At 46.8% G+C, this 25,684-nt stretch overlaps 1 long non-coding RNA gene across 2 annotated transcripts in view; it reads right to left on the bottom strand.

Moving 5' to 3' along the window:
• The window catches only part of LOC140411727 (uncharacterized), a 121,186-nt gene that overhangs the window by 25,165 nt on the left and 70,337 nt on the right, over nucleotides 1–25,684 (bottom strand). Inside the window, exon 2 of one of the 2 annotated variants that reach the window (XR_011940969.1) lies at nucleotides 20,773–20,922. The exons of the other annotated variant lie outside the window; for it this stretch is intronic. This is a non-coding gene — a long non-coding RNA (uncharacterized lncRNA). The remainder of the gene's footprint in view (nucleotides 1–20,772; nucleotides 20,923–25,684) is intronic. 2 annotated transcript variants of the gene reach the window in all.

Consider the following 25,684-nt stretch of genomic DNA (forward strand, 5'->3'; position numbering starts at 1 on the left):
TCTCTCTTCCAACCTCTTCCGTCGGGCAGGAGATACAAAAACCTGATAACATGCACTAACAGACTCCTGAATGACCCTCTTATGGACTGAACTGATCTTTCCACGCATCTTCTCTACTGAGTAATACTACACTCTGCTTGACTCGATAACTATCTATTTACTTTGTGTATTTATCGTATGTCCTATGTGTTTTTCATGTATGGAACGATCTGTCTGGACTGTACGCACAACAATACTTTTCACTGTACCTCAGTACACATGACAATAAATCCAAATCTAAATCCAGTTTTTGCCAACATCTCACCCCTGTCTTTTGTCTTTCAGGCTCACCATCAGACGAGGCTAGTCCATTCGAGGTCACTTCCCCAACCAGACCCTCAGAACACCCCGAAGCATGATTCCGGGGAAGACACCGACATTTCAACACTGCTCTCAACTGCAGAATCCACCATTGCAGAAACTAGCACCTCGGTGGATAGTGTTAGCAATCAGGTTCCTGGGTGACCCTCTGGTGAGCGCCATACACAGACTGGAGCACATCATGTTGAGGCAGGGACTCGCGAGGGAGTGGATGGTGGAGGGCTGCCTGACAGCTTTCGCCTAAACAGATGTTGCACTTCTAGAAAAGCTGATCCCATCAGTAGTGCAGATGCAGAAGCAGAGTCAGAGTTTAAATCCTGCCAGTGGCCAGGGACAGCAGGGTGTGACTGCAAGTCAGGCAGGTAAAGGGAACCAGCAGTCAGGAACTCAGGAGCCTTAGCCCTTGACCCTGTCCAACAGGTATGAGGCACTTTCTCCCTGTGACTAGAGATTGGGGGGGGAAGGGAAAGTCAGGGAACCAAGAGGTGAAGTAATCAGTGGGAAGCGTAGCTGCTTAGAATACAAAAAAGCACGAAAAGACAGAACTCAGGAGAGGTTACGATAGTCCCCATCCCACAAAATATGACACAGTGTATGGAAAGGCTCAGTAAACCAAGGTCCACCACGCTAAGAAAACAAAAAGGGACGGTCAATAGAGAATTAAAGGTGCTATATTTAAATGCGCGCAGTGTACGGAACAAGGTAGATGAGGTTGTGGCCCAGATTGTGACTGGCAGGTATGATGTGGTAGGCATCACAGAGACGTGGTTGCAGTGGGTTCAGGACTGGCAATTAAACATCCAGGGATTCACAACCGATCAAAAAGACAGAGAGGTGAGCAGAGGGGGCGGGGTTGCCTTGTTAATTAGGAATGAAATTAAATCAATAGCACTAAACGACATAGGGTCAGATGATGTGGAGTCTGTGTGGGTAGAGTTGAGGAACCACAAAGGCAAAAAAAGCATGATGGGAGTTATGTACAGGCCTCCTAACAGTGGTCAGGACCAGGAGCACAAAATGCACCACGAAATAGAAAGTGCATGTCAGAAAGGCAAGGTCACAGTGATCATGGGGGACTTCAATATGCAGGTGGACTGGGTAAATAATGCTGCCAGTGGACCCAAGGAAAGGGAATTCATTGAATGTTTACAGGAGGGCTTTTTGGAACAGCTTGTGATGGAGCCCACAAGGGAATAGGCCATTCTGGACTTAGTGTTATGTAATGAGCCAGACTTGATTAAAGATCTTAAAGTAAGGGAACACTTAGGAGGCAGTGATCATAATATGGTAGAATTCAATCTCCAATTTGAAAGAAAGAAGGTAGAATCAGATGTAAAGGTGTCACAGTTAAATAAAGGTAACTACAGGGGCATGAGGGAGGAATTGATGAAAATCGACTGGGAGCAGAGCCTAGTGGGAAAGACAGTAGAACAGGAATGGCAGGAGTTTCTGGGAGTAATTGAAGACACAGTACAGAGGTTCATCCCAAAGAAAAGAAAGGTTATCAGAGGGGGGATTAGGCAGCCATGGCTGACAAAGGAAGTTAGGGAATGCATCAAAGCAAAAGAGAAAGCCTATAATGTGGCAAAGAGTAGTGGGAAGTCAGAAGATTGGAAGATACAAAAACAAACAGAGGATAACAAAGAGAGAAATAAGGAAAGAGAGGATCAAATATGAAGGTAGGCTAGCCAGTAACATTAGGAATGATAGAAAAAGTTTCTTTAAATACATTAAAAACAAACGGGAGGCAAAAGTTGACATTGGGCCGCTCCAAAATGACGCTGATAATCTAGTGATGGGAGACAAGGAAATAGCTGAGGAACTAAATAAGTACTTTGCGTCAGTCTTCACAGTAGAAGACATGAGTAATATCCCAACAATTCAGGAGAGTCAGGGGGCAGAGTTGAATATGGTAGCCATCACAAAGGAGAAAGTGCTAGAGAAACTAAGAGGTCTAAAAATTGATAAATCTCCGGGCCCAGATGGGCTACATCCTAGAGTTCTAAAGGAGATAGCTGAAGAAATAGTGGAGGCGTTAGTTATGATCTTTCAAAAGTCACTGGAGTCAGGGAAAGTCCCAGAGAATTGGAAAATCGCTGTTGTAACCCCCTGTTCAAGAAGGGAACAAGGAAAAAGATGGAAAATTATAGGCCAATTAGCCTAACTTCGGTTGTTGGCAACATTCTAGAATCCATTGTTAAGGATGAGATTTCTAAATTCTTGGAAGTGCAGGGTCGGATTAGGACAAGTCAGCATGGATTTAGCAAGGGGAGGTCATGCCTGACAAACCTGTTAGAGTTCTTTGAAGAGATAACAAATAGATTAGACCAAGGAGAGCCAATGGATGTTATCTATCTTGACTTCCAAAAGGCCTTTGATAAGGTGCCTCACGGGAGACTGCTGAGTAAAATAAGGGCCTATGGTATTCGAGGCAAGGTACTAACATGGATTGATGATTGGCTGTCAGGCAGAAGGCAGAGAGTTGGGATAAAAGGTTATTTTTCAAAATGGCAACAGGTGACGAGTGGTGTCCCGCAGGGTTCAGTTTTGGGGCCACAGCTGTTCTCTTTATATATTTACGATCTAGATGACGGGACTGGGGGCATTCTGGCTAAGTTTGCCAATGATACAAAGATCGGTGGAGGGGCAGGTAGTATGGAGGAGGTGGGGAGGCTGCAGAAAGATTTAGACAGTTTAGGAGAGTGGTCCAAGAAATGGCTGATGAAATTCAATGTGGGCAAGTGCGAGGTCTTGCACTTTGGAAAAAAGAATAGAGGCATGGACTATTTTCTAAACGGTGACAAAATTCATAATGCTAAAGTGCAAAGGGACTTGGGAGTCCTAGTCCAGGATTCTCTAAAGGTAAACTTGCAGGTTGAGTCCGTAATTAAGAAAGCAAATGCAATGTTGTCATTTATCACAAGAGGCTTGGAATATAAAAGCAGGGATGTACTTCTGAAGCTTTATAAAGCATTAGTTAGGCCCCATTTGGAATACTGTGAGCAATTTTGGGCCCCACACCTCAGGAAGGACATACTGGCACTGGAGCGGGTCCAACGGAGATTCATGTGGATGATACCAGGAATGGTAGGCCTAACATACGATGAATGTCTGAGGATCCTGGGATTATATTCATTGGAGTTTAGGAGGTTGAGGGGAGATCTAATGGAAACTTACAAGATAATGAATGGCTTAGATAGGGTGGACGTAGGGAAGTTGTTTCCATTAGCAGGGGAGACTAGGACCCGGGGGCACAGCCTTAGAATAAAAGGGAGCCACTTCAGAACATAGATGAGGAGAAATTTCTTCAGCCAGAGAGTGGTGGGTCTGTGGAATTCATTGGCACAGAGGGCGGTGGAGGCCGGGACGTTGAGTGTCTTTAAGACACAAGTTGATGAATTCTTGATTTCTCGAGGAATTAAGGGCTATGGAGAGAGAGCGGGTAAATGGAGTTGAAATCATGATTGAATGGTGGAGTGGACTCGATGGGCCGAATGGCCTTACTTCCGCTCCTAGGTCTTATGGTCTACAGGAAGGGGTGTCTTTCCAACACCTACAACTACAGCTGGAGTAGTCCAGTCAGCTTCAGGCACAGGAGATGTTGCCGACAATGTGTGGCACCCATGATGCTCTTGGTTGCAGACTGAGTGACGTTATAACAGTTCTCCACCTCAATCTGTCTGCTCAGGTGTCATTAGCCATAACCTCAGCAATGAACTCTTGGCCCCCGCTAGCCAACCCCTCACGAGAGGAAGTGCCTCAAAGGTGTCAGGAACCAAAGAGAGCGCCAGGATATTTGTGTCATGCACACTGCCTGGATATCGGGTGCAGGTGTGTATGCTGTGCAGCTGCTGGTCGCACACCATAGAATCACACCATAGAATCCCTACAGTGCAGGAGGAGGCTGTTCGGTCCATCAAGTCTGCGCCAACCCTGCAAAAGAGCATCATACCTGGGCCCACTCCTCTGCCCTATCCCCGCAACGTCGTAATCAAACCTACACATCTTTGCACACTAAGGGGCAATTTAGCATGGCCAATCCACTTAACCGGCACAGCTTTGGACTGTGGGAGGAAACCGAAACACCCAGAAGAAACCAACAAGGGGGAAAATGTGCAAACTCCAGATAGTCACCCAAAGACGGAATCAAATCCAAGTCCCTGGTTCTATGAAGCAACTGTGCCAAACACTGTGCCATCGTACTGCACAGTCATGGCAAACTGGCGCTCAGAGGGCAATCTGCATGCGCAGGAATCCTGTTGAGCCTCAGCTTGAAGGTGATTTAGTCCAATGCCCGGGTGCATAAGGCATCCGTGACAGCACAGATGCACCTGTGTGCAGACATTTGCGAGGTCCCACACTTTGATAGCTATCGGGAGCTGGCGTCCTCCTCCATATTCCCACCGTGCCAGGTGCACCATCATCTGGCACATGTGGCGCATCGTCTGCCGAGTGAGCCAGAGTCAGTGGCGGCACATGCAGTCTGGCAGCTCTTGAAAGGACAGGTGGCGATGGTATAAATGTGGCCTGGTGCAGCGCCTCCTCTGCACCTCCTCCTTGGCCTATTGGATGACTACCACTTGAGCCACCCTGAGCTGGCCCTGGCGCTCTCATTACCATGTATTTGCGACGACTGCAACGGCCCGATAGATAGCGAGCATTTGGGAGACTAAGTCCACACGCCAGCATGAAAACGGTGGTGTTTTACGCCAGGAAAACTGCCACAAAACGGCCACCAATTCACCGTTTTACTGGGGGCCAGCAGGAAGGCAGCGTAGAGCTCCCAGCTCTAACTGCCGATACGGCCTGAGCATTTGCGGGTCCGTGGCTGCGCATGCGCACAGCGGCGGCCTGCAGCAGCCGCGCCATACCTCATGGCGGACTCAGCCCGGACCGCAAAAATAGTACCCCCCTTCGGCCGCTCGCGCACCCGAGGCCGCCCGCCCACAGGGCCCCCCAGCCCCAAATGAAGCCCCCCCCCCCTGCCCGCGGATCGGCCCTCCCCTGACTGTGGCAGCGCCGGACTGAGTCAGCAGCCGCCACGCTAAGTTCACGCCGGGTGAGGCCATACATGTCCCACGCCGTCGGCAGCACGGCCGAGCGGGGACGGAGCATCGTGGGGTGGGCCTCAGGCCTGAGGTCGTGGATATGATCTAGTACTCCTAGTGTATGCCGCTTTTCAGTGGGTGGAGCGACACAAAAGCAGTGCCCCCAATTTTGGCAGGCATTCTCCGCCCTCTCTCCGAACGCTATTTCAGTGTCGAGGAGTGGAGAATCCAGCATCATGGGCGTCATTCTCCGACGCCCCCACCGAAGTCTCCGGCACCGGAGATTGGGCGGGGGCGGGAATCGGGCCGCGCCGGTTGGCGGGACCTCCCCCGCTCAATTCTCCGGCCCGTATGGGCCGAAGTCCTGCCCAGAAATTGCATGTCCCACCGGCGTAAATCAAAGCTGGTATTTACCGGCGGGACCAGGCGGCGTTGGCGGGCTCCAGGGTCCTGGGGGGGACGCAGGACGATCTGACCCCTGGGGGTGCCCCCATGTTGGCCTGGCCCGCGATCGGGGCCCACCGATCCGCGGGTGGGCCTGTGCCGTGGGGGCACTCTTTCCCTTCCGCCTCCGCCACGGCCTCCACCATGGCGGAGGCGGAAGAGACTCTCCCCACTGCGCATGCGCGGGAAACTGTCGGCGGACACTGATGCTCCTGTGCATGCGCCGCATTTCCGCGCCAGCTGGCGGGGCACCAAACGCCATTTCCGCCAGCTGGCGGGGCAACAAACGCCATTTCCGCCAGCTGGCGGGGCGGAAATCCCTCCGCCGCAGGCCTAGCCCCTCAATGTTGGGGCTCGGCCCCCAAACATGCTGAGCATTCCGCACCTTTGGGTCGGCGCGATGCCCGTCTGATTGGCGCCGTTTTTGGCGCCAGTCGGCGGACATCGCGCCGTTGGGGGAGAATTTTGCCCCATGTCTCTGTGGGTAGAAGGGGGAGAGACAGAGAATGTTAGCAAGGTGAGGATTCACTTGACCATCAAATGCCACCAGATTACACGATCATCCTGAGCTGTACTGCTGCACCATCCTCAACATGTCAGGAATATGCCCCATCAGGAATCCCAATACGGGCATCAGGCAATGGAGAATCTCTCCCTTTATTTCACAGGAGACAGGTTTCATCAGAGCCAAGATACTAAATCTATATAAGACCAATAAAACTAAAGTCAGCCCTTTGAAAATATATTTATTTCTCAGTGGGAAGGGGGGAGAGCAATATAGAGAGGGTGTAGTTGAGAGGGAAAAGGGGTAGGGATGAGAGGGAGAGTGCAGAGAGAGGTAGGGGGAAGAGTGGGGCGGAATCACAGAATAATAGTGTCGAAGAGGACCTTCCGCCCATTGAGTCTGCACCGCCGCATGAAAGGCCCCTGACCTGTCTACCTAATTCCACTTGTCAGCACTTGGCCCATAGCCATGTTATGGCGCCAAGTACTCATCCAGGCACTTTTTAAAGGATGTGAGGAAACTCGCCTCTATCACCCTCCCAGGCAGTGCATTCCAGACCATGACCACCTTCTGGGTAAAAAGGTTTTTCCTCAAATCCCCTCTAAACCCCCTGCCCCTTACCTTGAACTTGTGCCCTCTTGTCACTGACCCTTCAACTAAGTAAGGGGTCAGGAGGGCTAAAAGGGGTCACAAAAAGTAATTGGCAAATAGGGTTAAGGAAAATCCCAAGGCTTTTTACACATACATAATAAGCAAGAGGGTAGCCAGGGAAAGGGTTGGCCCACTGAAGGATAGGCAAGGGAATCTATGTGTGGAGCCAGAGGAAATGGGTGAGGTACTAAATGAATACTTTGCATCAGTATTCACCAAAGAGAAGGAATTGGAGGATGTTGAGTCTGGAGAAGGTTGTGTAGATAGCCTGGGTCACATTGAGATCCAAAAAGACAAGGTGTTGGGAGTCTTGAAAAATATTAATGTGTTTAAGTCCCCAGGGCCTGATGAGATTTACCCCAGAATACTGAAGGAGGCAAGAGAGGCCGTGACAGAAATCTTTGGATCCTCACTGTTTTCAGGTGGTGTCCCGGAGGACTGGAGAATAGCCAATGTTGTTCCTTTGTTTAAGAAGGGTAGCAAGCATAATCCAGGGAACGACAAGCTGGTAAGCCTTACGTCAGTGGGAGAGAAATTACTGGAGAGAATTCTTCGAGACAAGATCTACTCCCATTTGGAAGCAAGTGGTCGGATCAGCGAGAGGCAGCACGGTTTTGTGAAGGGGAGGTCGTGTCTCACTAACTTGATAGAATTTTTCGAGGAGGTCACAAAGATGATTGATGAAGGTAGGGCAGTGAATGTTGTCTATATGGACTTCAGTAGGTCCCTCATGGCAGTTTCAAAAGGTGAAGTCACACGGATCAGAGGTGAGCTGGCAAGATGGATACAAAACTGGCTAGGTTATAAGACCATAAGAGCATAAGAACTAGGAGCAGGAGTAGGCCATCTGGCCCCTCGAGCCTGCTCCACAATTCAATGAGACCATGGCTGATCTTTTGTGGACTCAGCTCCATTTTCCGGCCTGAACACCATAACCCTTAATCCCTTTATTCTTCAAAAAACTATCTATCTTTATCTTAAAAACATTTAATGAAGGAGCCTCTACTGCTTCACTGGGCAAGGAATTCCATAGATTCACAACCCTTTGGGTGAAGAAGTTCCTCCTAAACTCAGTCCTAAATCTACTTCCCCTTATCTTGAGGCTATGCCCCCGAGTTCTGCTTTCACCCGCCAGTGGAAACAACCTGCCCGCATCTATCCTATCTATTCCCTTCATAATTTTATATGTTTTTACAAGATCCACCCTCATCCTTCTAAATTCCAACGAGTACAGTCCCAGTCTACTCAACCTCTCCTCGTAATTCAAACCCTTCAGATCTGGGATTAACCTAGTGAATCTCCTCTGCACACTCTCCAGTGCCAGTACATCCTTTCTCAAGTAAGGAGACCAAATCTGAACACAATACTCCAGGTGTGGCCTCACTAACACCTTATACAATTGCAGCATAACCTCCCTAGTCGTAAACTCCATCCCTCTAGCAATGAAGGACAAAATTCCATTTGCCTTCTTAATCGCCTGTTGCACCTGTAAACCAACCTTTTGCAACTCATACACTAGCACACCCAGGTCTCTCTGCACAGCAGCAGTTTTAATATTTTATCATTTAAATAATAATCTCTTTTGCTGTTATTCCTACCAAAATGGATAACCTCACATTTGTCAACATGGTATTCCATCTGCCAGACCCTAGCCCATTCATTTAGCCTATCCAAATCCCTCTGCAGACTTCCAGTATCATCTGCACTTTTTGCTTTACCACTCATCTTAGTGACTTGGACACATTGACCTTGGTCCCCAACGCCAAATCATCTATGTAAATTGTGAACAATTGTGGGCCCAACACTAATCCATGAGGGGCACCACTAGCTACTGATTGCCAACCAGAGAAACACCCATTAATCCCCACTCTTTGCTTTCTATTAATTAACCAATCCTCTATCCATGCTACTACTTTCCCCTTAATGCCATGCACCTTTATCTTATGCAGCAACCTTTTGTGGGCACCTTGTCAAAGGCTTTCTGGAAATCCAGATATACCACATCCATTGGCTCCCCGTTATCTACCGCACTGGTAATGACCTAGTAGAGGGCAGAGAGTAGCGATGGAAGGGTGCTTTTCGGATTGGAGTGCTGTGACTAGTGATGTTCCGCAGGGATCAGTGCTGGGACCTTTGCTGTTCATAGTATATATATATAAATGATTTGGAGGAAATGTAACTGGTCTGATTCGTAAGTTTGCGGACAACACAAAGGTTGGTGGAATTGCGGATAGCAATGAGGACTGTCAGACGATACAGCAGAATTTAGATCGTTTGGAGACTTGGGCGGCGAGATGGCAGATGGAGTTTAATCCGGACATATGTGAGGTAATGCATTTTGGAAGGTCTTATACAGGTAGGGAATATGCAGTGAATGGTAGAACCCTCAAGATTATTGACAGAGAGATCTAGGTGTACAGGTCCACAGGTCACTGAAAGGGGCAACACAGGTGGAGAAGGTAGTCAAGAAGGCATACGGCATGCTTGCCTTCATTGGCCGAGGCATTGAGTATAAAAATTGGCAAGTCATGATGCAGCTATATAGAACCTTAGTTAGGCCACACTTGGAGTATAGTGTTCAATTCTGGTCGCCACACTACCAGAAGGATGTGGAGGTTTTAGAGAGAGTGCAGAAGAGATTTACCAGGATGTTGCCTGGTATGGAGGGCATTAGCTATGAGGAGCGGTTGAATAAACTGGTTTGTTCTCACTGGAACGAAGGAGGTTGAGGGGCGACCTGATAGAGGCCTACAAAATTATGAGGCGCACAGACAGAGTGGATAGTCAGAGACTTTTTCCCAGGGTAGAGGGGTCAATTACTCGGGGGCATAGGTTTAAGCTGTGAGGGGCAAGGTTTAGAGGAGATGTATGAGGTAAGTTTTTTTACACAGAGGGTAGAGGATGCCCAGAACTCGCTGCCAGAGGAGGTGGTGGAAGGAGGTCTTTGTTGTTCTTAAGGGGAACAGCTGCCCCCTATCCACACTGTCCATGTCCCTCATAATCTTGTACACCTCGATCAGGTTGCCCCTCAGTCTTCTCCGCTCCAGCGAAAACAACTCAAGCTTATCCAGCCTCTCTTCATAACTTAAATGTTCCATCCCAGGCAACATCCTGGTGATTCGCCTCGGCACCGCCTACAGTCCTACATCCTTCCTATAGCCATCCTTCCCAGTGTCATGCCATTCATTGAATACTTCCTTCCAAAGTGTATCAGCTCACACCTTTCAGGATTAAATTGCATCTGTCACTTTTCTGCCCATTTGACCATCCTGTCCATATCTTCCTATAAGCCAAGACTCTCAACCTCAATTTTGTGTTATCTGCAAACTTACTGATCCTACCCCCACATAGTCATATAAATGACAAATAATAGGGGAAAGAAAGGGAGCAGGGGAGAGATGAGGGGAAGGGGGGAGAGGGTGTGGAAGGGTGAGGATAAAATGGGAGAGAGAAGGGGAAAGGGGAGAGTGGAAGGACGGGGGAAAATGTTTGGAGGAGGTGGAGAGGAGGGGGGGATGGAGAGGGAATGTAGAGGAGGAAGTGGGGAAGAGGGGAAGAAGTGAAGGGGAGATGGGGAAGAAAACTGCAGCAATTTGGGAGAGAGAAAACTGCTGAATCCAGAGGAGGCAGGGGATGGGGGCAGGGGTATGCTGCATTCGTTATAGGTTATGAAGAAAAACATAAACCTAGCTTGTCAGAACAGATTTGTTAAAATGTAGTCTGCTTTTTTTCTAAAGTTAGCTCAGTTTTAGAATGCTTATTAAAGTATAGAAATTCAGAAAAATGGAGATGGCGTCAGAATGTTAAAATAATTTTGTTAATTGCAAATGTTTGAGCATTACGGTTTCGCGACAATTGATGACAATGTCAGTTGATCGCGACTTGCAATTTCAAATGATAACTGAATGATCACTTTTGAGCACAACCGATGTCAAATGTGCACAAGTTGAATGCAAAAGGTGTCAAAATTCTCTGGTAAGGACTGTTGACCAAGGGGGTCAAAGGATGAGAGCAACGCAAACTGCTGGACTTTCCAAAGACCACAGTGCCATCAACTGCATCCATGTCACCATTCAATCCTCAACCCTGGCCCGTCAAAATGGATTGTATTTATCATCCTCATGATATACAATCATTAGCTTAGAATTAGGCAAAGTAATGCCTGCTTCCCTCGGAGTTGTTGCAATGTTTCTCTCGATACTTAAGTGGAAATGAGAAATGGGAAGATGATACCAACGAAATCAAGGTCACTCTGTGCAAAGCAGCTCACGACACACATGGGCACACGCAGGAGCAGTGAAGCTTGCATTGCTACAGGAATATTCAAACATACAACTTTTGGGAAGTAATAATTCACACATTTAAATCATATCCAGATAGTTGGTATGTTCCAAAATCTTACCCTCAAAGTAGACTTCTGCATATATTTACATAGAATTACATAGTTTCATAGAGTTAGATAGTTACATAGTGCCCAAACCCATCTCTGCAGCACAGTCCAAAGTGACTGGTAAATTTAGGTATGGGGAACCAGAGTACAGGATCCTTGAATTTTTTCTCCCTAAGATTTCCCACGCACAGCCAGCGCGATTGGCAAGCAGGGCAAGAAATCCTACAGCACAAGGCTATATCCGAACACTCAACTCCTCTTAATCCACAAGCACTGCTGTGAAAGCATTTACCTCAGAAGTTCAACCCTTCTTGCCTGGTTTTGTCTGGTGGGAATTTCAAGACATGGAAAACACAGCCTTCTTTGGTTAACAATAGATCTGCCATTAAAATGAAGACAGGGAGGCTCATTCAAATATTTAAACCAGCCTCCTAAGAGCAGAGTAGTTGCCTATCCTGCATCTCACCTCTGTTAAATGAAATGAAAATCACTTATTGGCACAAGTAGGCTTCAAATGAAGTTACTGTGAAAAGCCCCTAGTCGCCACATTCCGGCACCTGTTCGGGGAGGCTGTTACGGGAATCGAACCGTGCTGCTGGCCTGCCTCGGTCTGCTTTCAAAGCCAGCGATTTAGCCCTGTGCTAAACAGCCCCTAGTTCTAAAGCCAGAACTGAGTGGATTTGCATAACCACTTCTGAGTGGAACTGCATAACCACTTCCTTACCTTGCAGGTCAGCTGTTCGGGAGAGAGAGGGAGCCAGGACCTTGGAAACAGCGCGGGAGTTTCAAAAAGCGCGGGAGCTGCGAGGCAGAGGGGACAGTTTAAAAGGGCGCGCTGTGGGTGAGGTAAGTACTGCATAACCACTTCCTTACCTTGCAGGTCAGCTGTTCGGGAGAGAGAGGGAGCCAGGACCTTGGAAACAGCGCGGGAGTTTCAAAAAGCGCGGGAGCTGCGAGGCAGAGGGGACAGTTTAAAAGGGCGCGCTGTGGGTGAGGTAAGTACTGCATAACCACTTCCTTACCTTGCAGGTCAGCTGTTCGGGAGAGAGAGGGAGCCAGGACCTTGGAAACAGCGCGGGAGTTTCAAAAAGCGCGGGAGCTGCGAGGCAGAGGGGACAGTTTAAAAGGGCGCGCTGTGGGTGAGGTAAGTACTGCATAACCACTTCCTTACCTTGCAGGTCAGCTGTTCGGGAGAGAGAGGGAGCCAGGACCTTGGAAACAGCGCGGGAGTTTCAAAAAGCGCGGGAGCTGCGAGGCAGAGGGGACAGTTTAAAAGGGCGCGCTGTGGGTGAGGTAAGTACTGCATAACCACTTCCTTACCTTGCAGGTCAGCTGTTCGGGAGAGAGAGGGAGCCAGGACCTTGGAAACAGCGCGGGAGTTTCAAAAAGCGCGGGAGCTGCGAGGCAGAGGGGACAGTTTAAAAGGGCGCGCTGTGGGTGAGGTAAGTACTGCATAACCACTTCCTTACCTTGCAGGTCAGCTGTTCGGGAGAGAGATCAGTTTTGGGAGCAGGCCTATTGGCTGACTGTAAATCAGGAAGGATACAAAGGGTGTGGCTGAAGTGCCTTTAGAAACAGAGTGCTGAAGGCAAACAGAGTGTATCTGAGTTTGGGTAAGGCTGAGTTCGGGTAAGAGGGGAGTGACAAAAAAAAAAAAAAATCAAGTTAATTAAGTAAAGTAATTAACTAGTTAAGGGAATTTGGTGCTCACCTGAAGGAGGTGCAGAGAAGCAGACCTGTGAGGGAGTCTCTGGAGCAACTACATCACAGCCAGCAGGTAAGTGTTTGGCTTGTAACTGGTAAGTGATTTCTCTCTCTTTGACTTTCTCCTAGCTGTGTAGTGTAGTTCAAATTTAACTTCAGGTTTAAGTCATGGCAGGAGAGCTCAGACCCGTGTCATGCTCCTCTTGTGAGATGTGGCAAGTCAGGGACCCTTCTGGTGTCCCTGACTCCTTCATCTGCAAGAAGTGTGTCCAACTGCAGCTCCTGTTAGACCGCTTGACGGCTCTGGAGCTGCGGATGGACTCACTTTGGAGCATCCGCGATGCTGAGGAAGTTGTGGAAAGCACATTCAGTGAGTTGGTCACACCGCAGATTAAAATTACTGAGGCAGATAGGGAAAGGGTGACCAACAGACAGAGGAAGAGTAGGAAGGCAGTGCAGGGATCCCCTGCGGTCATCTCCCTCCAAAACAGATTTACCGTTTTGGAAACTGTTGGGGGAGATGGCTCACCAGGGGAAGGTGGCAGCAGCCAGGTTCATGGCACCGTGGCTGGCTCTGCTGCACAGAAGGGCGGGAAAAAGAGTGGCAGAGCTATAGTGATAGGGGATTCAATCGTAAGGGGAATAGACAGGCGTTTCTGCGGACGCAAACGAGAATCCAGGTTGGTATGTTGCCTCCCTGGTGCAAGGGTCAAGGATGTCTCGGAGCGGCTGCAGGGCATTCTGGAGGGGGAGGGTGAACAGCCAGCTGTCGTGGTGCATATAGGCACCAACGATATAGGTAAAAAATGGGATGAGGTCCTACAAGCTGAATTTAGGGAGTTAGGAGTTAAACTAAAAAGTAGGACCTCAAAGGTAGTAATCTCAGGATTGCTACCAGTGCCACGTGATAGTCAGAGTAGGAATGACAGGATAGCTAGGATGAATACGTGGCTTGAGAGTGCAAGAGGGAGGGTTTCAAATTCCTGGGACATTGGGACCGATTCTGGGGGAGGTGGGACCTGTACAAATCGGACGGTCTGCATCTGGGTGGGACCGGAACCAATGTTCTCGGGGGGGGTGTTTGCTAGTGCAGCTGGGGAGGGTTTAAACTAATGTGCCAGGGGGATGGGAACCGATGTAGGAAGTCAGTGGGGACAGAAACAAAAGGCAGGAAGGGAGAGTGTGTAAAGCATGACCAGAGAAAGCAGGGCAGAGAGCAAGGAAGGTCTACATTAAACTGCATTTATTTCAATGCAAGGGGCCTGACGGGCAAAGCGGATGAACTCAGGGCATGGACGGGCACATGGGACTGGGATATTATAGCTATGACTGAAACATGGCTAAGGGAGGGGCAGGACTGGCAGCTCAATGTTCCGGGCTACAGATGCTATAGAAAGGATAGAACAGGAGGTAAGAGAGGAGGGGGAGTGGCGTTTTTGATTAGGGAGAACATCACGGCAGTACTTAGAGGGGATATATCCGAGGGTTCGCCCACTGAGTCTATATGGGTGGAACTGAAAAATAAGAAGGGAGAGATCACCTTGGTAGGACTGTACTACAGGCCCCCAAATAGTCAGCGGGAAATTGAGGAGCAAATATGTAAGGAGATTACAGATAGCTGCAAGAATAATAGGGTGGTAGTAGTAGGGGACTTTAACTTTCCCAACATTGACTGGGACAGTCATAGCATTAGGGGCTTGGATGGAGGGAAATTTGTTGAGTGTATTCAGGAGGAATTTCTCATTCAGTATGTGGATGGACCGACTAGAGAGGGGGCAAAACTTGACCTCGTCTTGGGAAATAAGGAAGGGCAAGTGATAGAAGTGCTAGTGAGGGATCACTTTGGGACAAGTGACCATAATTCCATTAGTTTTAAGATAGCTATGGAGAATGATAGGTCTGGCCCAAGAGTTAAAATTCTTAATTGGGGCAAGGCCAATTTTGATGGTATCAGACAGGAACTTGCAGAGGTAGATTGGGGGAGACTATTGGCAGACAAAGGGACGGCTGGTAAATGGGAGGCTTTTAAAAATGTGTTAACCAGGGTGCAGGGTAAGCACATTCCCTTTAGAGTGAAGGGCAAGGCTGGTAGAAGTAGGGAACCCTGGATGACTCGAGATATTGAGACTCTGGTCAAAAAGAAGAAGGAGGCATATGACGTACATAAGCAACTGGGATCAAGTAGATCCCTTGAAGAGTATAGAGATTGTCGAAATAGAGTTAAGAGGGAAATCAGGAGGGCAAAAAGGGGACATGAAATTGCTTTGGCAAATAATGCAAGGGAGAATCCAAAGAGATTCTACAGATACATAAAGGGGAAAAGAGTAACTAGGGACAGAGTAGGGCCTCTTTAGGATCAACAAGGGCATTTATGTGCAGAGCCACAAGAGTTGGGTGAGATCCTGAATGAATATTTCTCATCGGTATTCACGGTGGAGAAAGGCATGGATGTTAGGAAACTAAGGGAAATAAATAGTGATGTCTTGAGAAGTGTGCATATTACAGAGGAGGAGGTGCTGGAAGTCTTAAAGCGCATCAAGGTAGATAAATCCCCGGGACCTGATGAAATGTATCCCAGGATGTTGTGGGAGGCTAGGGAGGAAATTGCGGGTCCCCTAACCGAGATATTTAAATCATCGGCAGCCACAGGTGAGGTGCCTGAAGATTGGAGAGTGGCGAATGTTGTGCCCTTGTTTAAGAAGGGCAGCAGGGAAAAGCCTGGGAACTACAGACCGGTGAGCCTAACGTCTGTAGTAGGTAAGTTGCTAGAAGGTATTCTGAGAGACAGGATCTACAAGCATTTAGAGAGGCAAGGACTGATTCGGGGCAGTCAGCATGGCTTTGTGCGTGGAAAATCATGTCTCACAAATTTGATTGAGTTTTTTGAGGGAGTGACCAAGAAGGTAGATGAGGGTAGTGCAGTAGACGTTGTCTACATGGACTTTAGCAAAGCCTTTGACAAGGTACCGCATGGTAGGTTGTTGCAGAAGGTTAAAGCTCACGGGATCCAGGGTGAGGTTGCCAATTGGATTCAAAATTGGCTGGACGACAGAAGGCAGAGGGTGGTTGTAGAGGGTTGTTTTTCAAACTGGAGGCCTGTGACCAGTGGTGTGCCTCAGGGATCGGTGCTGGGTCCACTGTTATTTGTGATTTATATTAATGATTTGGATGAGAATTTAGGAGGCATGGTTAGTAAGTTTGCAGATGACACCAAGATTGGTGGCATAGTGGATAGTGAAGAAGGTTATCTAGGATTGCAACGGGATCTTGATCAATTAGGCCAGTGGGCCGACGAATGGCAGATGGAGTTTAATTTAGATAAATGTGAGGTGATGCATTTTGGCAGATCGAATCAGGCCAGGACCTACTCAGTTAATGGTATGGCGTTGGGGAGAGTTATAGAACAAAGAGATCTAGGAGTACAGGTTCATAGCTCCTTGAAGGTGGAGTCGCAGGTGGACAGGGTGGTGAAGAAGGCATTCGGCATGCTTGGTTTCATTGGTCAGAACATTGAATATAGGAGTTGGGACGTCTTGTTGAAGTTGTACAAGACATTGGTACGGCCACACTTGGAATACTGTGTGCAGTTCTGGTCACCCTATTATAGAAAGGATATTATTAAACTAGAAAGAAAGAGTGCAGAAAAGATTTACTAGGATGTTGCCGGGACTTGATGGTTTGAGTTATAAGGAGAGGCTGGATAGACTGGGACTTTTTTCCCTGGAGCGTAGGAGGCTTAGGGGTGATCTTATAGAGGTCTATAAAATAATGAGGGGCATAGATAAGGTAGATAGTCAACATCTTTTCCCAAAGGTAGGGGAGTCTAAAACTAGAGGGCATAGGTTTAAGGTGAGAGGGGAGAGATTCAGAAGGGCCCAGAGGGGCAATTTCTTCACTCAGAGGGTAGTGAGTGTCTGGAATGGGCTGCCAGAGGTAGTAGTAGAAGCGGGTACAATTGTGTCTTTCAAAAAGCATTTAGATGGTTACATGGGTAAGATGGGTATAGAGGGTTATGGGCCAAGTGCGGGCAACTGGGACTAGCTTAATGGTAAAAAACTGGGCGGCATGGACTGGTTGGGCCGAAGGGCCTGTTTCCATGCTGTAAACTTCTATGATTCTAAGTTGGAATCCTGTTAGGGATTTTAGTTTTTTAAACTTGCAACAAAAGCTAAAACACGTATTTAGAAACAGAAGCCTTGTGACCGCACCGAGCTTCCTACATACCTCCAGCCTAAGAGGGTTGCACACTCTGGGGCAATTACCCACTCTGAGTCCTATTTGGTCCCCTCAAGCCAGGTGACCCTAACTCTGCTGTGTAGCCCTTGCAGGGGCAATCATCGCAAATCACCACAAGTAGTCACATTACTTATCACCGACTTTTAAAAATCTGAATGTAAAAGAGTATTATAAATGCAAAACTGCCTAGAAAATGAATTGGATCCAGACCAGGTCATGTACTTAAAGTAGCTGACAGCAGAGACAGAACTGGTATTGTTCTGGTATTCTACAGGCACTACCTGCTCCTCCTGGCTCCACATTACTCAGCTTCTTGGTTGCAGCCTCCAGTGGATCCGATGTAAAATGTTGGTCTGCCTGCTGTTTGCCTAATTAAACTGATTGCAATCAACATGGTACATGCAGTCACTTGTCAACCAATTTTGAAAAGGGGCCTGAAATGTGCATAATGTCCTCAGTTTGCATAGACAATAGGCCGAATGACTGGTGCATGTTCAGTGTATAGTGAGCATGTTTGTGCTGCACACCATATTGGACCCATCTTCTCTAAGTGCTGGGGGTGACTCACTGTTGTCACAAAAAGGTGCCATCTCGACAGTTAGGCACGATTGGCCTCTAGAGTAATTAGTCCAGAGGCCTCTTGTGTCAGGATTCCTCCTTTTCAGTACACCTGTAAACAACCCCCTAGGCTCACACCTGTAAGTGATAATATGTTATTATGTTTTAAAATGTTTTACTTGTCAACGTACCCTTATTTAGTGGATGATACCCACATTTCTGAGGGTCACTGGATTATGTTCTATTAAACAGAGCAATGAAAGGTCGGTAATAAACTAAAGCCCCGGGTCCTAAAAGAATAGCTTATAAATACCTCTGCGCAGGAAACCCCTGCAAATATTTGCAAAAATCCAGGGAGTCCGGTCTTTAGTATCACATCATCTAACCAAAACAAAATGGTGCCATCATTTTCACAACACATTTTAATAAGACTACAACAACATCAACAAAATAAACAAATCACTAAGCAATCAATAAATATCAAAAATATTGATTAACACATTTTGAGACACCGGGCCGGATTTTTAAAAAGCGACAGGGTTGGGATTTGAAAACCACAGTGCCAAAGGTCATCTAAGGATCCTGACGCCTCCAGGACAGTTTGTAATTTCCATGGGGCTGGGGAGAGGTGAGGGAACAAGAAACCCACTCACCACTAATTGACAGACTCTTAAGTTCCTTAAGGAGCTCGTGAAGGAACACAATTTTGAAATATGATTTTAGCAGTCTGGTGCTTGTTAGTGCACTGCCGCCGGGGTCACCATGGGGCAAAATGAAGTTTATTTGCGTTTGCATGAAATTTGAGGGCTCAACCAGCACCAGTTCAAGCACTGTGCCTCGATGTGGCCACTTTGCACCGTTTTATCCTCCTAGTCATTTCATGAGCTGCCTGCTCACCTCGATAAAGGCGGAGACAACCTCCAACATGGCTGACATCTTCCTTTCTACATGTGCCAGGCAGGCATTTTCTGCCTCCTGGAGGTGCTTGGTGCCTCTAATTAGACATCAAGCTTGCCTCTTTCCCAGTTAGGGCAATAGCATTTGACAGAAGCATTGTGAGAGCCATGTAGCTTAGAAGTGTCTCCTGACCCTACCTTAAAAATCCACCACATTATGACCAATGTATTGTACGTATAGTCCTGTTAGATAGCAACCTGTGATAACCCTTGTAGACCCCTGTGATTCCAGCTTGAAAGCTACAGACAACAGTAAACCCGAAAACTCCAAATCAACTGAGTTGACTACATCGCTTATCACATGGATTTACCTATACTCTCCCAGATTCTTCCTTCGTTCTTAATGTGTACATGTACCTTCCAATTATTTTGACATCTCCATGAATCATGACTGATTTATGGACAAAGAAAGAGTTTGAACATTCCATCTAAAAATTAAATTGTGGTATGGTTTAAAAATCTTACTTCTAGGTCAATTTATCTTTGCGTGTACCGAAGACATGACTGTTGATGGGAGAATCCAAAAAATTGAATAGGTACAGTGATATTTCCTGCTTAGTGCTATGCTGCCACAAATTATTGATTTGTATTGACATTGACATTCTGATAACAGTATGTGACACACCATGGATGGACTTCCTGTATTTCAGAGGCAACAGATGCAGTCCCCCATCAGTTATGTCTCAGCATATAAACTCTTGAGGGACATGAGCAAGGATACATATCATAGTCTTTCTTTTACTTCTTTTTTTCTTTTAGGCTCCAAGTGCTACAGGTCACCATTGGCACGAACAGGCAGCATCTGGCCAGCTCAGGATGCAGGGCCTCTGCAGCAGTTAGTATGGAGGCCTCTGGTTTCAAGGTTCTTTTTAAGTACACATGGAGCTAATAAGGATGGGGGAGCCAAGGAAATTGTATTTTAAATACCAGCTATTTCCAATGTATTTGACATTACTAAAAATGGGAGAGTTAGGTGACATTAAATCAGAACAAACAACCAACTGGAGTTAAAGTGCAGCTTAGAAATAGACCAGAATATGAGAGTGGGCAATTATGAGAGAATGAGAGTGAGCAATTATGTACATAAAATGCAGGTTTTATTCCTTTTATAAAGTAATCTCAATTAAGGGACAGCACGGTCTGTTTGCAGTTTTCAGTGGGGATAAGCTGCCTGCAGCAGCCAAACTGCTTTGCAGCTATATTCATTTCCATAGCACCAGTCTATTCTAATAGTGATTTACCATCAAAGCTATCCCTTCACAATTTTAGCTGAAGAATGGTTACATACAAATTCATCAAAAAAGATAAGGCTTGATAGCAGTTATTCTTATGTGGCAATGTCACTGAATAGGACATGGTTACAAGTAAAGGGGATAGTATTAAAATAGGTTGGGTGGTACGGTGGCCCAATGGTTAGCGCTGGTGCCTCACAGCTCCAGGGACCTCAGGTGACTGTGTGGAGTTCGCACATTCTCTCCTTGTCTGCGTGGGTTTCCTCCGGGTGCTTCAGTTTTCTCCCACAGTCCAAAGATGTGCAGGTTAGGTGGATCGGCCATGCTAAATTGCCCTTTAGTGTCCAGAGATGTGCAACTTAGGTGGATTGGCGATGCTAATATTGTCCTTTAGTGTCCAAAGATGTGCAGGTTAGGCGAGGTTATGAAGTTACAGGTATAGGGCGGGGGAAGTAGGCCTAGGTGGGGTGCTCTTTCAAAGGTCGACTCGATGGGCCCAATGGCCTCCTTCTGCACTGTAGGGATTCTATGGATTCTATGGTGGCATTGGTGATGGAGTTAGTGCATATAGGGACCATGTGCCAGAAGTATGCAAAGTAGACAGGTGATAATGTCAGTGAGCAGATAACACTGATTTGACACCAACACAGCCATTTTTTTACTTCAATCAGTCAAGTTGCTGGCTCACCACTTGCAAATCCTATCTTTAAGTTATCTTTTAAGCTGGTGACTGCAAGAGTAAATGTGAGTGACGGTGTATCTTCATCATCGGTGTCTTCCTGCTCTTCTATCTCTGGTTGCTCCACCACTGCCTGGCCAAATGGCAGTTCTTGGGTAACTGAAAGGAGAAAAGCGTTGTCGTGACAAAGCGGAAAATGCAAAAATGCTTACACCACGTTCATTTATAAATCAGAAGAGAGTCTGGGATGAAGTGGAAGTGGAATATAAGAAAGCAGTTTCGAGGATACTGCCACCTTCTACAGTTTTTATCAATGGATACGGCCTCCATTATGACTACTCCTCCAAGAGGGTAAAGCCATACAACCATGCCTGCCTCCCTCTAGTTAGGTGTTTCTGCCTTAAGTTGTATGCCAACGTACCTTGTGGCAGAGAAGGAAGTGCATCAGTGTGATGTGCTTGGGTGTTGTGGCAGCCGTGGATGAATAACTAACAATATGTACAAGCTATCAAATGTGCGTGTGACACTTGCAGCAGTACTTAGTGAGGTTAACAGAGCTATGAGTTCAAGGTATGAATCACGATCGATAGACATTTGTTTTTAGGTCCGTGAAATGGGGGTGGTGATTTGTGTAGTGTGGAGCTACTGGTTCAATTGGTGGGATGTGGCATTTAATAATGAATTTACTAATTCATATGGGTGGCATGGTAGCACAGTGGTTAGCACTGCTGCTTCACAGCGCCAGGGACCTGGGTCAATTCCTGGATTGGGTCACTGTCTGTGCAGAGTCTGCACGTTCTCCCTGTGTCTGCGTGGGTTTCCTCCGGACGCTCCTGTTTCCTCCCACAAGTCCCGAATGACGTATTTGTTAGGTGAATTGGATATTCTGAATTCTCCCTCAGTGTACCCGAACAATATGGCGACTAGGGGATTTTCACAGTTACTTCATTGCAGTGTTAATGTAAGCCTACTTGTGACACTAATAAAGATTATCATTATTCACTGCATTTGACCACCCACATGAGATTATTATACTTCTTGGTGCACTCAAAGCCAAACTCGGGGAATTTACTTCCTTAGCCACCATTCCCATCTGAGGGTGCTCGTTAAGTGCCTTCTGGCTCACTCACAAATAAGCGACATCTATCCTTTTCTCTATCTCCACTAATAATTCAAGCATCAGGTGACTCTGGAGCCCTCTTTCTGCCCTGGTGCTCCATTGTTCTTGTTTAGGATTGCAGCAACAGCATTCAGCAGCAGCCTCCTTTGATTTCATGCAGTAACCCCTTAAGAGGGACAGACTACGTTGAAGAGAAACAGGCTGTCTACATCATGTGCTCTCTGTGAACACTCAGTTCCCTGCTGAGGACTCAGGCAGCCAGCAGCACAGGCCCCACTTAGACCAACACTAAAATTGGGTGAATGAAGATGCAGCACGATGCTTGCATGCTACGGAATTAGGAACAGGCAGGTCGTGAATCCCAACACTGCACCCAAAAAAGAGCAAGGACCAATTTGTAGTCAAATGTATTTTCACCTGATTATCCACCTTTCGGTCAAAAGCTAGTGGATGTAGACCAAATGCGATGGCATATTAGTTTGCAAGTTTGTGATCAGTCTTAACTTCAACATCCCCATACAATTATCCATTGAAACGATGCGTGAATGCATGTATTTGCTGTACCATAAGCTGATGGAATCTAGGTTCACGGCTACACTTTTGCACATTCTCTGCTCCAAATGTTCGGCAAGTTGTCGCGGGAAGGTGACCTACGTGGTGGGATAAGAGCAAGAGATGGTCCATGTTCTCAAAACGTGAGCATCGGTCTTGGTTACCTACTTCCTGAGTTGGAGAATATAAAATTGGAAACCAAATGGAAAAGTTATTGTTCCATCAGAATTACTCACAAAGAATGTGTACTTCTGACAAGGATGACCATACTTCTGTCTTTTATGTGCAATTGTCAGAATCAGTGGCGGAACGTGGGTTATGTTTCTCCTTTCACCCAGTGATGTAATTGAACATCCTAGATTATTTATTACACAGCCGAAATAAAAAACAGATGTACCGCAGGGCTCCCCTGCATTGCTTGAACAATGTAATTCAGCCCTAACCTCAGAAGAGCACCCATTACCGCACCAGTGTGATATTTTCCATTTCCATTTCCCCAACTGTCTGTCACTGTAATCTCTCTAGCTTCAGCTGTACTTTCATCATTGTTGGTTCAGGTCAGGGTGTCTTGAACTCGAGACAATCCCCAAGGTTTAAACTGAAGCCTGAACCAAGGCAGCTCATTCACTGGGAGGTATTAAATGACCTGCCTAATGGATGCATGGACTCTTGACAGTCGAAATCAGCAGGAGATCCACATCAGCCATTTATAGTGGCCTGATGGCAATCTGCTGCTCAGCAGCATCCGAAAAAAATCCAATTGCCGTAAATGATTCCTCACTGTTTCTACGTGGTCAATTGTAGGCTAGAACAAATATGAATTTGCAGAGTGAGCATGTATCAAAGACAGATTTCTGAAACAATAGCCATCAGCAGTAATTTCAATCAAGGTAGCTGACACTGGGTAATGTGAAAACAAATTGAGGACCCAAAATACACAGAATATGACTTGATTGTGGGGGCCGATCAGATGAACAGTACTATTCAAGCACTTTTGCCAATACTTTTAAGAAAGCAACATACCAGCCACGATGCAATCGCCTTGTACTGGAACATCATTTTCTGTTTCCTGCTGTACGTTTTCACAGTTTCACAAGGAACTAAAGCTAAATTCTGTTGTTTTCTTCTTAATTTGTATACTTGTTTTACCATGTGGAGGAGGGATTTTCCAGCCCATTTACTCAGCACGTGCAGCTTCATTTTCGCAGCGTGAGATCTTACTTCCTCTGATCCAATCATTATCGAATTGTTGTGTGTATCTAAGCAGGAAGGAGGTCACACATTTCGTGGTAATCTTACAGAAGGTTGCTCATTACCAATAGCAATGTCAGACTATGCACCATGAGATTAGCATATTAGAATGACATTGTGCATAATGGACCACTGCTGGGTTTAGGGAATTAAAGTTCATCTCAGATTTAGCATTTAAAAGAAAAGCATCCCAATCTCTATTTTTCAATGCTTTTCCCTGATTTTTCTTTCTTTACTCGTCCATGGGATGTGGGCATCACTGGCTTGGCCAACATTTATTGACCATCCCTCAGAGCATTTAAGGGTGCTGTGGGTCTAGAGTCACTTGTAGGCCAGACCAGGTAAGGATGGGAGATTTCCTTCCCTTTTTAAAAATAAATTTAGAGTACCCAATTTACTTTTTTCAATTAAGGGGCGATTTAGTGTCTCCAATCCACCTACCCTGCACATCTTTAGGTTGTGGGGGCGAAACTCACGCAAACACGGGGAGAATGTGCAAACTCAGATTTCCTTCCCTAAAGGTGTAGCCATCTAGGATGGCCACTTACAACTAGGGACAAAGAAACTCGCAAAGCCTAGCGGGTAAAATGGACAAGGCAAGACTCAGGCAGGCTCAGAGCCTGGAATGTATATTTGCAAGCAAGAAGTCCAGACAGTATCGAAACTCTGACCAACTAGCATTTTGATGGGGCCGATTAGCATTTGATGGCTCATCTTCACCAGAACAACAAAGGACTGGTAATCGAGCAACCGATACAGTCCCAGACATTTCGGCGCAACTCCCTGTTCAGGGGAAGCGTCAACAATGGGGTCAGTGCCCGCTTGGGACACGCCCAGCCATCCAGATCCCCGCCCACTTATTGGCTAGGAATCGAACAGAGTGATCAGGGATCACCCAATTAGTGGGACCCAAACTGAAGGACCGCCCAAAAGAGCGCAAAGACCCCCAAGTATAAGAAGAAGGGTTCACCGTATGTTTGTTCTCTCTTGGGCCTGGCGCCCCGGTCACGTCCATCTCCAATTGCAGCAACACCAGAAGCAAGTCCAAGTTCAACGCTCGCTACCAGACGGATGAGCCTAGCTGAGCAGCAGTTACTCCTTCGGACTCGATAGATACAGAATCGAACAGCGGCCACTGTTCCTCTGACCTAAACCGGGACCTAATTGTGTGTAAATAAATTACCCTTGACCTTGAACTAACAAACTGGTGTTTGGCTCTTTGATCGATATCCAGTTGAACCTTGTGGTGGTATCATTCAATACCTGGTGACCCTGAGCATTAGAACATAGATATCAAAAGAATGGAGTAAAACTCACTGATTGCCATAATTGGAACAGAGCCACAGGAAAAGACAGAGGAAAAGTAACTCACAACAGCTATTGGCGACATCTGACGGGATTCGACCCAGAAGTGACCGTGTCACTCCGAGAGAACCCACAAAAGCGTTTGAATTAGAATCCAAATTTGGCAAAGTAAAAGAAACCACAAGCGAAACCAGTATCGATCAAACACCCAGAATCCGGGAGTGTGTAATTTGCATGCGTACTAACAAAGGGATATAAGGTAAACTCGATGGATTTTGTTGCGTGAAACTTTCGGGAGTTGCGCAAACCAGAAAATAGCTTGAGCCGTACCCGTGTTTGCACCACTACTTTATTCCCCCTTGTTCCAAATTTCCGGTAGAGACAGAAGTAATTGTAGGGATGGCCATGAAGGCAATGGAACTCCTTATGCATCCACAAGAGCCCGAGGTTGCAGCGACCAATAGATCAGAACAGTGTCCCGTATGGAAAGAAGAGCTTAGGAGATACCTAAAGGGGAAAGGATGGCCCCCTATGGTCGGAATTTTGTGCAAATGAAGAAACAGGTCCTGGCAGCATAGGACAGACTTGGTGGGACAGCCTGACCGAGATTCACAAGAAAAGTTTAAGCAAGGTGCGTAAGCCGATAGCAATCATGTCCTGTCTGGCACAATTGCGAGGCACAGAGGAGGTCGT

This window comes from Scyliorhinus torazame, chromosome 4, assembly GCF_047496885.1.
Source record: "Scyliorhinus torazame isolate Kashiwa2021f chromosome 4, sScyTor2.1, whole genome shotgun sequence".
NCBI lineage: Eukaryota > Metazoa > Chordata > Chondrichthyes > Carcharhiniformes > Scyliorhinidae > Scyliorhinus > Scyliorhinus torazame.